The sequence below is a fragment of the Macaca nemestrina genome, chromosome 18 (assembly GCF_043159975.1).
Source record: "Macaca nemestrina isolate mMacNem1 chromosome 18, mMacNem.hap1, whole genome shotgun sequence".
In the NCBI taxonomy this organism is placed as follows: Eukaryota; Metazoa; Chordata; class Mammalia; order Primates; family Cercopithecidae; genus Macaca; species Macaca nemestrina.
In genome coordinates this window covers 24,692,336-24,705,997 of record NC_092142.1, presented here as the reverse complement: position 1 = coordinate 24,705,997, position 13,662 = coordinate 24,692,336, and the positions used below count along the sequence as shown (strand labels likewise).

The following is a 13,662-nucleotide window of genomic DNA, read 5'->3' as shown; positions in this document are numbered from 1 at the left end:
ACCGGGGGCTTGATGTTCATGACCCAAAACCACAGAGGTTAGTGACTCATCAGTCCAGGCACCAACACAGAAATCAGGTGATTGTTTCCAGAAGCAAGTGCACTTCAAATCCAGCCTGAGAAGGGACTGCATTTTGTAATAGAGGAGAAAGTTGTAGTGAAGAAACTGCACATGCTAAGACAAGCCAGGAGAAGCAAGTAGAGGTCATATTTGCGGGACTTTACAGCCATTGCAAAGATTTCAATTTTGCTTAAATGGGGTAATATACGAAAATGGGTTAAAATGTGTAAAACACTTAGGGTAGTACCTGGTATACAACAAGTACCAATTACCACTAGTAAATAATAGTTAATATTATTACCCTGAAGACAACAGACACCTAAAGGATTTCTAGCAGAGCTATAGCATCAGTTTTGGATTTTCAAAGGTCCTCCGGATGTGGGGGGAAAATGGATTGGTGCAGAGCCTCAGAGGACAGAGGAGGTAGATGAAAGGCTGTGTCCATCTTTAAAAAGAGAGGGGCTGTTATTTTTTAGCTAGAGTGGTATCAGTAGATATACAGAAAAGCTAACAGATTAAAGAGATATTTAAGGGGTAAAATTGTCAGGACTTGGTGACAGATTGACCATACGGAATAAAGAAACAAGCAACTCCAAGACGAATCTCAGAATTTGGACTGAACAACTAAATGGCTCTTTATGTCATTTAACTGAGACAGTGGACTCAGTTGTATGGGAAAGGTTGTGAGTCTAGTCTTTGGGCGTGTAGAATGCAAGGTGAATTTAAAACAGCCAAGTGAAGATGTCAAGTAAGCATTTGAATATTGATGGCCAAAGCACAGAGGAGAAACCTAAAAATGAAACCTTTTGAGTCATCATTGTTCTGAAATTGACGCCACAGATAGGCATGAGATGCTCCAAAGGGAGTATCCAGGGTCACAGTCCCAGAAAATGCCAATGGGATCCACTTAAGCATGATGGATGTTACAGCTCACCAAGAATGCTCCCCGCAACCCAATGCCTCAAGCCCAGCTCAGTAAATATTGACTTATTGGAAAAAACAAATCAATCAATCAATTCATGAACAGGATTGAAAGCTAGAGCTGCACATCAGATCTTTCTATGCAGGCAGTGAGAGGGGACAATGACCTGCCACCAAATTTTATTTCCTGAATTCTAGACTCTCTTTCACACACACACACACACACACACACACACACACACACACACACACACACATATATATATATATATTAATTTGGAGGGAAAATGTAGAGCCAGAAGTTGCAGGTAAATACAGTATAATGAAGCCTCATCCCCCAAAACAAACAAACAAAAAAGCTAATTTAGTCACAGAAACCTGTTCACTCCTATTCTGCCAACATTCCCTCCTTTTTGATAGATGCCTCAAGTGTCAGGCAATAGAACTTCCTGGGGTAGTCTCTGTTAAGTAGTCCTAGAAACGCTTGACAAGCCAAGCCCTGAGCTTGCCAGCTTGGACATGGAGAAACAGAAAAGAATAAGGTGATCTTGGCCGAGGGCGTGCATTTAATAACTTTGTTTAATACAAAGTATAGCCTTGAGTATTGTGGGTGTCTTCCAATTAGCATCAGCTTTTCCTCCCAATTCAAAAACCTCACAAGAAACCCTGCAACCTCTTCAGAAGTTCCAGAGAAGAGAAAACTAGAATTTGAATAGGGTCATCCTAGAATGTCTTGTTTGAAATTCTCTCTGTATATGGATTTGTACAACAATGGCTAAAAATGGAAGAAGCAAGAGTAATAAAAACAAGGTTGGTAAACTTTATGGAGTAGAGGAAGAAAACCCAATTTCTAAGGGTAGCTGCTGTGCTCATCAAACAACTGTGTTTTCATCAGATAAGTTTATATTATGTTCTAGATGCTTGCCGCTCCAACAGGCTCTTCAGAGGAAAACTGACCAATGGCCCTGACCTTCTGCCATAGCTGAGTGAGCCAGGCTGAGGCACACAGCTCAACAAAAGGCATTCGATATGGCAACGGTTCTTAAAGGTTGACGGACACAAGAAGCATCTGAAAAGCTTAAGGCACAGCTTCCTGGGACACATGCTCAGAGACTGGAATTCGGTAGGTTTGGGTGCATCCCATGAATCTGCATTTCTAACAAGCTTCCAGTAATTCTAATGTTGCTGTCCCCAAGACTAGTGTAAGCATATGGCTTGACAGCTGTTATCTCTGCAAGGGCAATGACACTCAGGTATCCAATGTGCCTGGAACAGTGCCAAGCCATAGTAACTGCTCAACAAATCTCTGCTGAATAAATAATCCTCTCTCTTGAGGAGTTCCAATATTTAGTGCTGACCAGTGTCTTAGTCAGTTCAGGCTGCTATAACAAAATAGCACAGCCTGGGTAGCTTATAAACAGCAGAAATGTATTTCTCATAGTTCTGGAGGCCTGGAAGCCCAAGATCAAGGGGTCAGCAGATTCAGTGTCTAGGGAGGATCTGTTTACCGGTTCACATATGATGTTTTCTTGCTGTGTTCTTACATGGTACAAAGAGCAAGGCAGCTTTCTGGGTAGCAAGCAAGGCAGCTTGCTAAGGGTACTAATCCCATTCATAAAGGCTCTACCCTCAGGAGCCTTAATCAACTACCAGTGGCCCCACCCCCTAATACCATCACACCAGGGATCAGGTTTCAACCTATAGATTTTAGGGAGACACAATTTTCAGACCATAGCAGCAGTTAGCAGAAGAGAGAAAGCCAAATGTCACAAAGAGAGAAGGCAGTAGGAAGAAGCCATAAGTTAGCCTGTGGCCATTAGCTTGTTCCAGCCATGAGTGAGTCAAAACTTAGAAGACACCGGGTGCCATGGTTCACACCTGTAATTGCAGTACTTTGAGAGGCAGGAGAATCACTTGAGCCCAGGAGTTTGAGACCAGCCTGGGTAACATGGCAAAATCCCATCTCTACAAAAAAATACAAAAATTAGCCAGGCAAGGCAGCATACACCTGTAGTCCCAGCTACTTGGAAGGCTGAGGTGGGAAGTTTGCTTAAGCCCAGGAGGTTGAGGCTGCAGTGAGCTGTGATTGAGAGACTGTATTCCAGCCTGGGTGACAGAGCAGAACCCTGTCTCAAAAAAAAAAAAAAAAAAAAAAGACTTAGAAGAGAAAAATTAATCAATTAATCAATGGTACCCAGGCTAGTGAGAGCAAAGGCTAAGGTTTGTTGGGTTCCTTTACATCCAGAGAACTAGAAGAGGCACCAAAAAGTTGTCCTGCTGATGAACTGACAAGAAAACCATATTGCACTAGCTTCTGCTCTTTGAAAATCCTTCAGTCTCCATAAAAGAACAAAATGCTGCTTTCTGCCTTCCTTCTTTCTCCATTTCCTCACCATTCTCCCCTCCTGGTAATGAGAAAAGGCCTCCTATCAACTCAACTTAAATCTGATTTCCAAGCCTGACCTTGTGGCTTGTTTCTTGGCCAATAAGGAAAAATCATTAAAATCTCTGAATCACACATTCCTCATCTATGAAACAGATAGGATTATCCCCTTACAGGAATAATGGATAAACTTAAAATTGCCAGATACAATAACTGACACATAGTGAGAGCTCAGTAAATTTGTATGGATGCTGAATCTCTTTCCTCAACTTTGGGCAACCTTGGGAATTTGAGACTGTATTGTAATTAACACATCATTCCATCCATTCATTCTACAACTGTTCTTTGAGCATCAGCTACGCATGGAGCCCCATTCTGGGCACTAAGGACATAGTAGTAAACAAGAGAAACAAAGACCTCTGCTCTTATGAAGCTTACATTAAAGTGGGGGAGAAAATAAATACGACAAAGATTATGGTAAAATGTATAGTGTTATTAAATAGTGTTATGTGTCCCAGATAGAGTGTCACGAGGAGGGGGTTACAGTTTTGAATACGACACCCCAGACAGGTATGACTACATAAACAAAGACATAAAAAAGTGAAGAATTTCAGGCCAGGCGTGGTGGCTCACACCTGTAATCCCAGCACTTTGGGAGGCCAAGGCAGGCAGATCACTTAAGTCCAGGAGTTTGAGACCAGCCTGGGCAACATGGTGAAATCCTGTCTCTACCAAAAAAAAAAAATAGAACACAAAAATTAGCCAGGTATGCTGGTGCACACCTGCAGTCCCAACTACTCAGAGACTGAGGTGGGAGGATCTAGAAATTCGAGCCTAGAAACTCGAGGCTGCGGCACGACCGCACCACTGTACTCCAGCCCCAGTGACACAGTGAGACCCTGTTTCAAAAAAAAAAAAAGGGGGGGGTGGGAGGAAGGATTTCTACTTGTGGACATTTAAGAACAAACATTTCAGATGCGGATGACTTCAGAGACTGAAGTTCCTGGGACCTGCGAGGGCCAGAGTGTTTGAGAAACAGCAAGAAGACCAGTGTATTCATTCTTCTGAAGAATGAAGCAAGTGTGGTAGGAGATAAAATCAAAGATAAATTGACTTCAAAAAATGAGTTGCAGATCATGGAGGGCCCTGTGGGGTATGATAATGAGTATGGCTTTGATGGAGCCAGATGAGAGACCATAGTTTAGTCTTGAGAAAAACATGGTACAATATAACTTACCTGTAAGGGATCAAGCTATTGATTGACTCAATTTATAGCTGCTGGATTGAAATCAAGGCAAGGGTTGAAAGAGAGAGCAGCTTAGGTTACTGCAATATTCCAGACACAATAGGATGGGGGCCTAGATTAAGGCTGAGCAATGAGACCAGAAGAATCCTATCACCAACATTGACATTAGCAGAGAATTATATGAAGCAAAAGACTCAGATCCATACCCTCTGCATCCTGGACTCATAGCCTGTGGCTCCACTCATAGCTTAGGGAGGAGGATTGGGTGGTTTTTCTCTGGCCCCCTGTAAATCCAAGCTTCTTTAAAAACTGTTTGCATACTGATTTTGATTCCTCTCCTCCATTTCATTTTTTAGCCCTCTCAAATATGAATTCTTTCCTTGTCACTCCTCTAGCATTATTTCCAACTCAACAAGACACGTTTAAGACCCCATCTTATTCCACCTCTCAGCAGAGTTTAGGCAAAGTTGACTATCTCTTTTTAAACACTATCTTGTCTTTGGTGACAACCATTTTCCTAATTCTTCCTCAAAGCATCTGGCCACTTTTGCTCAGTCTCCAATCTGGGTCTTCCTACTCTCCCTGCTATTTTAAGATTTGCCATGGCTCAGGCCTGGATATATTTTCTCACTCAACCTTATCTCCCTAGGTGATGTCACCAAGTCCCCCAGCTTACAATACCAGCTATTGCCAGTGACTTCCCAAATTAACTAGTGCTATGACCTCAGACTAATACATACAACTGCCTTCTCAACCACTCTATTTGGGTATCTAATAGGCATTTCAAATTTAACATTTCCAAAGAGGATTCTTGGTGTTTCCCCCCACCCCCAATGTCCTAAATTTTCTACTTTGTTCCTATAATGATAACTTTTAAAATGCATTGCTGGCTGAGTGCAGTGGCTCTCAACTGTAATCTCAACAATTTGGGAGGCCTAGGCTGGAGGATCACTTAAGGCCAGGAGTTCAAGACCAGTCCTGGCAACTTAGCAAGACCTCGCCTCTACAAAAAAAATTTTAAAATTAGCCAGCAGTGGTGGCATGCACCTGCAGTGTCCCAGCTACTTCAGAGGCTGAGGGAGGAGAATCACTTGAGCCCAGGAGTTTGAGGCTACAGTGAACTATGTTCACACCACTGCACTCCAGCCTGGGGGACAAAGAGAGGCTTTGTCTCAAAAAAGTAAAATAAAATAAAATGCATTGCCAACCTTTAACAGCCAAGAAAATTCCTGGAAAACATGGAAAGATTCGTTAACACAAAGCTCCTATCCCATAGGGTGATAGTCTGTCATAAGAGGCACAAGGATGTAGCCTGGCTATTTCATGTCACACATATCACACACATATACTACCTATGGGACCTCTACAAGGCATATGGCAACCCCTCCAGCAGGCTTCTCTTGCATCTGTTTTTTTTTGTTTGTTTGTTTGTTTGTTTGTTTTTTGAGACGGAGTCTTGGCTCTGTCGCCTAGGCTGGAGTACGGTGGCGCAATCTCGGCTCACTGCAACCTCTGCCTCCCAGGTTCAAGCGATTCTCCAGGCTCAGCCTCAGCACTCTGAGATCTATCCACACTGGCTGGTGCCTTATTCCTCCGATGAACCAGGTGCTTTTCTGCCAAAGCACCTTCTCTCTTCGTGGAGACCTGCTTTCATCCTTTACCAAACCACACCTACTCATCCTTCAGATTTCAGTCCACTGGCCTCACTGCCAGTGCCCCTCTAAACTATTCATGCTATATGCTCCTTTGGAGCACTCCCTATTTTTTCTAATTCTTGTGCACATGCATGCTTAACCATGTGGTGCTATCTCCCCTCTTGTAGGCTGCAAACTCCATACATCCATGACGTGCAATATTCATCACTTGAGACCTAGTGCCCAGCATACATGAATTATACAATCAATATTGCTTGAGTGAATGAATGAATGTCATCTGCTTTATGATAGGCTGAGGGTCAGTTTCCTCATCTACAACATTGTAACAATAAGATGTGACCTTCCTTGTGCATGCATTGCTTGATGGACCAAATAAAACCATTAGGCAGCATACTGTTTTATTACAGTTTTTATTCTCCAGGAAGAAAAAAAGATTATTCTACCCATATTTGTATCACCAAGACCTACTGTCCAACAAATGTGTGTTGAATTGAATTGTTATTATTATATGTCTGCAGAAAGGTAAAACAAATGTTGATGTCAGCTCCCTGGCCCACAGATGATGCTCCCATCTACCCTATCTCAAAAAGATGATCATAAGGTTTGGAGATATTAAAGAAAGCATGGTTGGGGTGAATCAATAAATTTATAGCCCAGGGCAAGCTTTGCCCTGAACAAGTCTCTGTTTCTTAACTGTTTGTTTTACTTTTTGAAAGGCGTCTGAAGTTTGTCAATAAAGGTAAAGCTTATTGCTTGAAGATTTGGCCAGCAAAAGGAAACAGTCGCAGATTACAGGAAGTCTGTCTTCTCCCAAAGAAGCTTAATAATTTCAAATGTCTATTTCACATGTATAGCAGAAGTAAAAGCTAAGGTGTGCAATGGTGTGGAGGAGAGGTGTGCGACTTGTCTGTCAGTGAGATCAGTGTAAGGATACTCAAATTCGTCTGAAAGGCCCCGAACATTGCCTCCATAACTCTCCAACACATGTACAATGGAAAAACACACTTCCTCACTCCACATAGTCCACCTATGGCTTCCTTATCCAATTCACATCTTGGTCTGTTTAGAAAGAGCGATAGGCCGGGCATGGTGGTTCACGCCTATAATCTCAGCATTTTGGGTGGCCGAGGTGGGTGGATCAGGAAGTCAGGAGTTCAAGACCAGTCTGGTCAATGTCGTGAAACCCCATCTGTACTAAAAACACAAAAATTAGCCAGGCGTGGTGGCACGCACCTGTAATCCCCGCTACTCGGAAGAGTGAGGCAGGAGAATCGTTTGAACCCGGTAGGTGGAGGTTGCAGCGAGCTGAGATTTCACCACTGTACTCTGGCCTGGGTGACAGAGCAAGACTCCATCTCGAAAACAATCAAACAAACAAAAAATAGAAAGACTGATAATAGAATGAATATTTATTAAGCCCCTAGTATGTGCTAGAACTAGGCTAGGCAACCCCATGTACAATAACAGATTTGACCCCTACATAGAGAAATGTTATCTATTTTACCTATTGCTTCCTTCCTTCCTTCCTTCCTTCCTTCCTTCCTTCCTTCTTTCCTTCCTTCCTTTTTCTTTCTTTCTCTTTCTCTTTCTCTCTTCTTTCTTTCTTTCTTTCAGTTTAGAAACTGAGGCTCAGGTAGGTTGAAGCACTTGCCCAAGGTAATAAAATTGACAAGTGGTGGGAGACAGTGGCACATGCACTTAAGAATGCATTCGAGGCTGGGCGTGGTGGCTCGTGCCTGTAATCCCAGCACTTTGGGAGCCTGAGGCGGGCAGATCATCTGAGGTCAGGAGTTCGGGACCAGCCTGACCAACATGAAGAAACCCTGTCTCCACTAAAAATACAAAATTAGCTGGGTGTGGTGGCGGATGCCTGTAATTCCAGCTACTCGGGAGGCTGAGGCAACTTTGGGTTCCCTCTGAAGGGGTGGGACTGTTCAGAATACTTTAAGGTCAGGAGAATCGCTTGAACCCAGAAGGTAGAGGTTGCAGTGAGCCGAGATAGCACCATTGCACTCCAGCCTGGAAACAAGAGTGAAAAAAAAATGCATTCGAATATAAACACAACACAACAAAGAAAGTAATGAATCAGGCCCCTGTAAATTTCTGGGTGGGAAATCTCCACCTGTGTGTTACTTGAGCCTGCACGGCCACGTCTTCAGTACGGAGCATGATGTTGTTGAATAACCTGAGCTTTGGAGTCAGATCTAGATTTGAATTCTTCCTCTGCACTGATGACATATGTGATGTCAGGGGATTTGCTAAATATTAATATCTCTGTACCTCTGGCCAAGTGGTCATGTGTTCTGTGGTTGTCTGGTACATCATTGATGCATAATGAATGACAACTTCCCTTATCCTCCCCCCTGTCTCAGGCAAGTAAGGACCACTATGATGTTTACTCTGAAAACTGATACTGATCATTTTCCTTTTCTGAGGGCTTGCTACGTGCCAGGCACCCAGGTAAGACCTTAACATGCCGCATTTCACTTAATCCTCCAACAAACTCTTTTTCTTCCAGATCATGACACTGAGTCTTAGAGAAGTTAAACAGCTTGTTGATCTTAATACAGAAGCTGAGTCTATTTCAAGCTGAAGCCCAAGCTATTGAACTGCTATGCCGTACTGCCACCCTGTCTACACTCCAAGACAATAAATATTGAGAGGTGTAAGCTTTCTTGCTCATTCATATTTTCACAATCGTATTTCCTAACCTGGTGTTTTATGTGTATGTATAATCACCAGGAAAACTTAAAAGATAGAAGATGGGAGACGTCAGCTGAGGCCATGTAAAAATCAGCCAGCCTGGTCTGATATGATGATGGACAGGAAATTACTAGGAGTTCAATACCATCTGTGGGAGTTTACTTTTGGTATTATTTTACCTTAAAAGTATTCTTAGAAATCCAAATGCATCCTCAGATGTTATGCTCTTGGAATTTTCATTTCGTTACTATATGTTCCTCAACAACTTCAAGAAGAGGAAAAGGGCCAAGAAATGGAAGGAAGAGGCAAATAATTTTATTAGTTTTAAAACAGAATTTATGAGCAGGTATGTTTGTGTGTCTCACTCCAGGCCAAGATTCTCTCTTCGCTGCTGTTCAGAGACAGCGAGCAGATCAATCGGGCTCAGAGGGATGCTCCGCGGCGGAACCCACGCCCCGAGTCTTGGGGGCTGCTGAATATTTGAAGGGTCTGGGCTTCCATGAAGTGAATACAAAGAAGAATGAAGTATTTCCTAGAGCACTGGTCCTCCACTGCCAGCAATCCTGCACCCCAGTAGACACGCGGCCACATCTAGAGTCGTTTTTGGTTGTCATGAGGGGCGATCAGGGGCCTGAGTGAATGCCACTGGCATCCAACCGGTAGAGGCTACTAAACACGTCTCTACGCACAGCGCAGCCGCCATAACCAAGATTTCCTGGTGAAATGTCCACGGTGCCAGGGTTGAGAAACCAGTTTCAGAGGGAGTGTCTTTTTTTTAAAACTTTATCTTTTAAAAAGTAAATTACTGTCAGCCTATCAATAAAATGATCTTTCCAAAACCTACCCCTTTAGATTATTTCCTTAATGAGCCTCCAGGGCTCCCTGTTTCTCACAAAGGGGTGAGAATCCCTCAGCACAGCAGGCTCCAAGCTCCAGACCTGCCCTCCACGGCCTTTCCGCTCTCACCTCCCTCTGGCTAAGCCCAGTAGCACAGGACTTCTGCAGGCGCTTTCACACACACAAACACACACAGTCCACACACCCACACACATGCACACACGCACACCACGCATGCCCCACACACCCTACACACACCATACACATACTCCCCCCACACACCACATTCAACCACATAAACATACATCCCACACACATACACACACATATACATGCACACCGCACCTTCTCTGCCTCCCCCGACACATATGCATTGCTTACACACCCCACAAACATGAACACACAATACACCACGCCATGTACACACCCTACACATACCCCACATATTCTAAAGCCTCATGCACATACTCCCTACACAAACATCACATCCGACCCCATAAACATACACCTCCCACACACATACATCACACTACATACACCCCTACACACACACACATACATGCACACCCCACCCACACACACCCCACACATGCACACACACACATACCACATCACTTACCCCTCACACACCACACCCTACACACACACACTTCACACACACACCATACCCTCCACACCACCCCACATATACACATCACACCACACCACAAACACCACACACATATACCCTCTCCCTACATACACATGCACATACACACACATACACCCCCAAACATCCGCACACACACACACCCTCCCTCTACATCCACATCCGCACACATACACCTCTCACACACACATACCCCACACACATATACACCCTCCACATCCACATCCACATCCACCCCACATATACACACACACACCCCATACACATCACTTACACACACATACCACACATACACACCTCCCCCTACATACACGTGCACACACAAACACTCTCCAAATATGCCATATCCCACACACATACCCCACACACACCCTCCCTCCACATCCACATACACACACATACACTCCACACATACACATACACATACACACACATATACCTCCCTCCACGCACACACCCCACACACATATACACCCTCCCTCCACATCCACATACAACCCACACATACACACACACATCTACCACATCACTTACATACACACGTACACCACACCACACACACATGCCCTCTACCTTTGCATTCCATTTTCTCTCAGCCTAGTAACCCTTCCTTTCTTCTCTACCCTGCAAAACACTATTCACCTTTCAAGAGTTAACATGTCACCTTCTTTCAAACCTTTCTGAAAACCTTCACTACTTAAACTGGGGTTCATGGAATGCTTTAGTCCACTGGAGCTGTTCTAACCAAAGGCCGTAAACTGTGTGGCTAATAAACAACGCACATGGATTTCTCACAGTTCTGGAGGCTGAGAAGTCCAAGATCAAGGCCGATTCCGTGCTCTCTGCTTTCTGGAAAGTGGCCTCTCACTGTGTCCTCAGGTGGTGGAAGGGGTGCACAACCTCCCTCAGGCTTTCATAAAAGGGCACAAATCCCATTCATGGGGGCTCTGTCCTCGTGACCTAATAGCCTCCCAAAGGCCCCATCTTTTAACCATTCCCTAGGGGGGTTAGGTTTCAGCACATGAGTTTCAGCATATGAACACAAACATTCAGCCACAGCATTGATCAACAGCATCAGCATCAGGGAATTTATCAGAAGAGCAGAATCAGGCCCTCCCCTGTCAGGCCCTCCCCTGGACCAGCCCCATCAGAATCTGTCTTTCAGTGGAGCCCAAGGCTCCATTTGCTCACCAAGGCTTGAGAAACATTATCGTAAACAGCGCAAGTTGGCGCATCTTTTACACTCCCAGAACCTCCCATATAGACCCCCATTCACAGATTATCTACTATCAAGTAATCGTCTTCTTTGTGCATCTGTCTTTGCCTCCACTTTGTGATTCTGATTTGGGGAAGGATGTCATTTTATTCATCTTTCTATCACTGGCATCAAAATAGAACTGACACATAGCAGATATCTAATGTATTATGGCTAAACAGATGAATTATCTATCCGCCCATACATCCCCAGTTCCTGCCAGATAGAAACACTATGTCCTTCTCCAGACAGTTGAGGTCAGCGTTGGTTCCAGGCCAGCCACAGGGGTACGTTAACATCTTCAGCACCCGCAGTCAGTGGTGTTCAGAATTAAGCTGACCCAGGACTCATGCTGTCCAATTTCACTAGAGCTTACCATGTAAAGAAGCACAGAAATTGGCAGTGAGGATGCAGTGATAAAGAAGGTAGACCTGGCCCCTACTTTCGCTGGAGCTGACGTTCTGGGGAGGAAGTCAGTAAATGAACAAGTAACCTCAGACAGGCTTGAGATGCTGAGTCAGCAGGTGTGTGGGGCAGGGGCGGTGCTCCTGCTGACTCAGCCTTCCTCCTCGAAGGAGTGACATTTTAGCTTGAGAGTGAAGAGTGAATAAGGGTTAGCCAGAAGAAATGGGGTAAAAGGTCTTCCAGGATGAGCGAACACAGTCATTGAAGACCCAAAGATGACAGTGAGAGCATAATGAATTTGCAGCTGAGCCTTGAGATGCCGGGAACAAGAGTGAGCAAGACCTGAGGCTATTGGTAGATTCCAGACCCAAGAGGGTTTTACCACAGAGAAATGGACAATATCCTAATTGTGACTATCTCTACACCCACTTCTGCCCCTTCTGAGCTTGTTAGTAAGAACATAGATGTGCTTTATCTCCTTTATTCAACTACTGCTATCTTTTTCAGATGGACTTAAGACTTTCTAAATCAGCAGGTCCCTTAGTCAAGGCCTCCACACTCTTTCTGGTCTCTAAGAAAGCTGGATCTTGCTTTACCCAAACCTCATCTTTTTCCCGTTCCGTGCTGCATTTAGATAGGTATCTCATATCATTCACTCATTTGCTCACTCTTATTCAATATATTTATTGAGTCCTTCTATATGGCAAGCCCCGAGGACACAGAGGTGAATACAGACATGAGAAAAACAAAGACAAAAACAACATCCAAGTCAGCCGCAATGGCTCATACCTGTAATCCCAGCGCTTTGGGAGGCCAAGGCAGGAGGATCGCTCAAGCCCAAGACTTCAAGAACAGCCTGGGCAACACAGAGAGATCCCACCTCTACAAAAAAGTAAAAATGAGCCAGGTATGCTGGTGCCTGCCAGTAATAGTCCCAGCTACTCAGGAGGCTGAGGCAGGAGGATCACTTGAGCCCAGGGGTTGGAGGCTGCAGTGAGCTATGATTGCACAACTGCACTCCAGCCTGGGCGACAGAGTGAGATCATGTCTCAAAAATAAAACAAACAAAAACCAAAAAACGGAACACCACCTCCCTCTGCACTCTGCCAGGTGCTGGGGAATGGGAGATGGAGACGAGGAGGAGAGAACCCCCAGGGTTTCCCTGACAGGCTGGTTTGGCCTCTATGCTGAAAACTGAGTGGCCCACAGTCAGGACACTCAGATTTCCCATGACCTCTTTCAACACCTGCTGCAGAGACGCAATTTCTTCATGCACCTGTTAATAAACAGGGATGGGCAGGCACTCTCTAAAGGGGCCCACTTTCGTGACTGCTTAAGGTAATATCAGGCATAAGAAGCACCCAGGATGGAGCAGCCTTCCTGGACTGATAACCATGATCTGATTGACTCCACCTCAGAGAGGTTCATTCTGCAATTTTGGGGGCCTCTGAGGTAACGTCTTCATATTTCTCAATACAATAAACTGCAGCAATGTCACTATTTATTGGCCCTTACAGCTCCATTGCCAGAGAGTCCAATATTACCAGA

General features: G+C 44.5%; 1 protein-coding gene and 1 long non-coding RNA gene across 2 annotated transcripts in view; one reads left to right on the top strand and one right to left on the bottom strand.

The window, feature by feature from the left end:
- LOC105485047 (heparan sulfate-glucosamine 3-sulfotransferase 4) overlaps positions 1 to 13,662 on the bottom strand; it is a 441,286-nt gene that overhangs the window by 204,268 nt on the left and 223,356 nt on the right. The gene's annotated exons all lie outside the window — the stretch shown is intronic.
- LOC139359851 (uncharacterized) lies at positions 1,972 to 9,471 on the top strand. Its single transcript, XR_011616360.1, has 3 exons — positions 1,972 to 2,104; positions 8,784 to 8,930; positions 9,339 to 9,471. It is a non-coding gene; the product is annotated as an uncharacterized lncRNA (long non-coding RNA).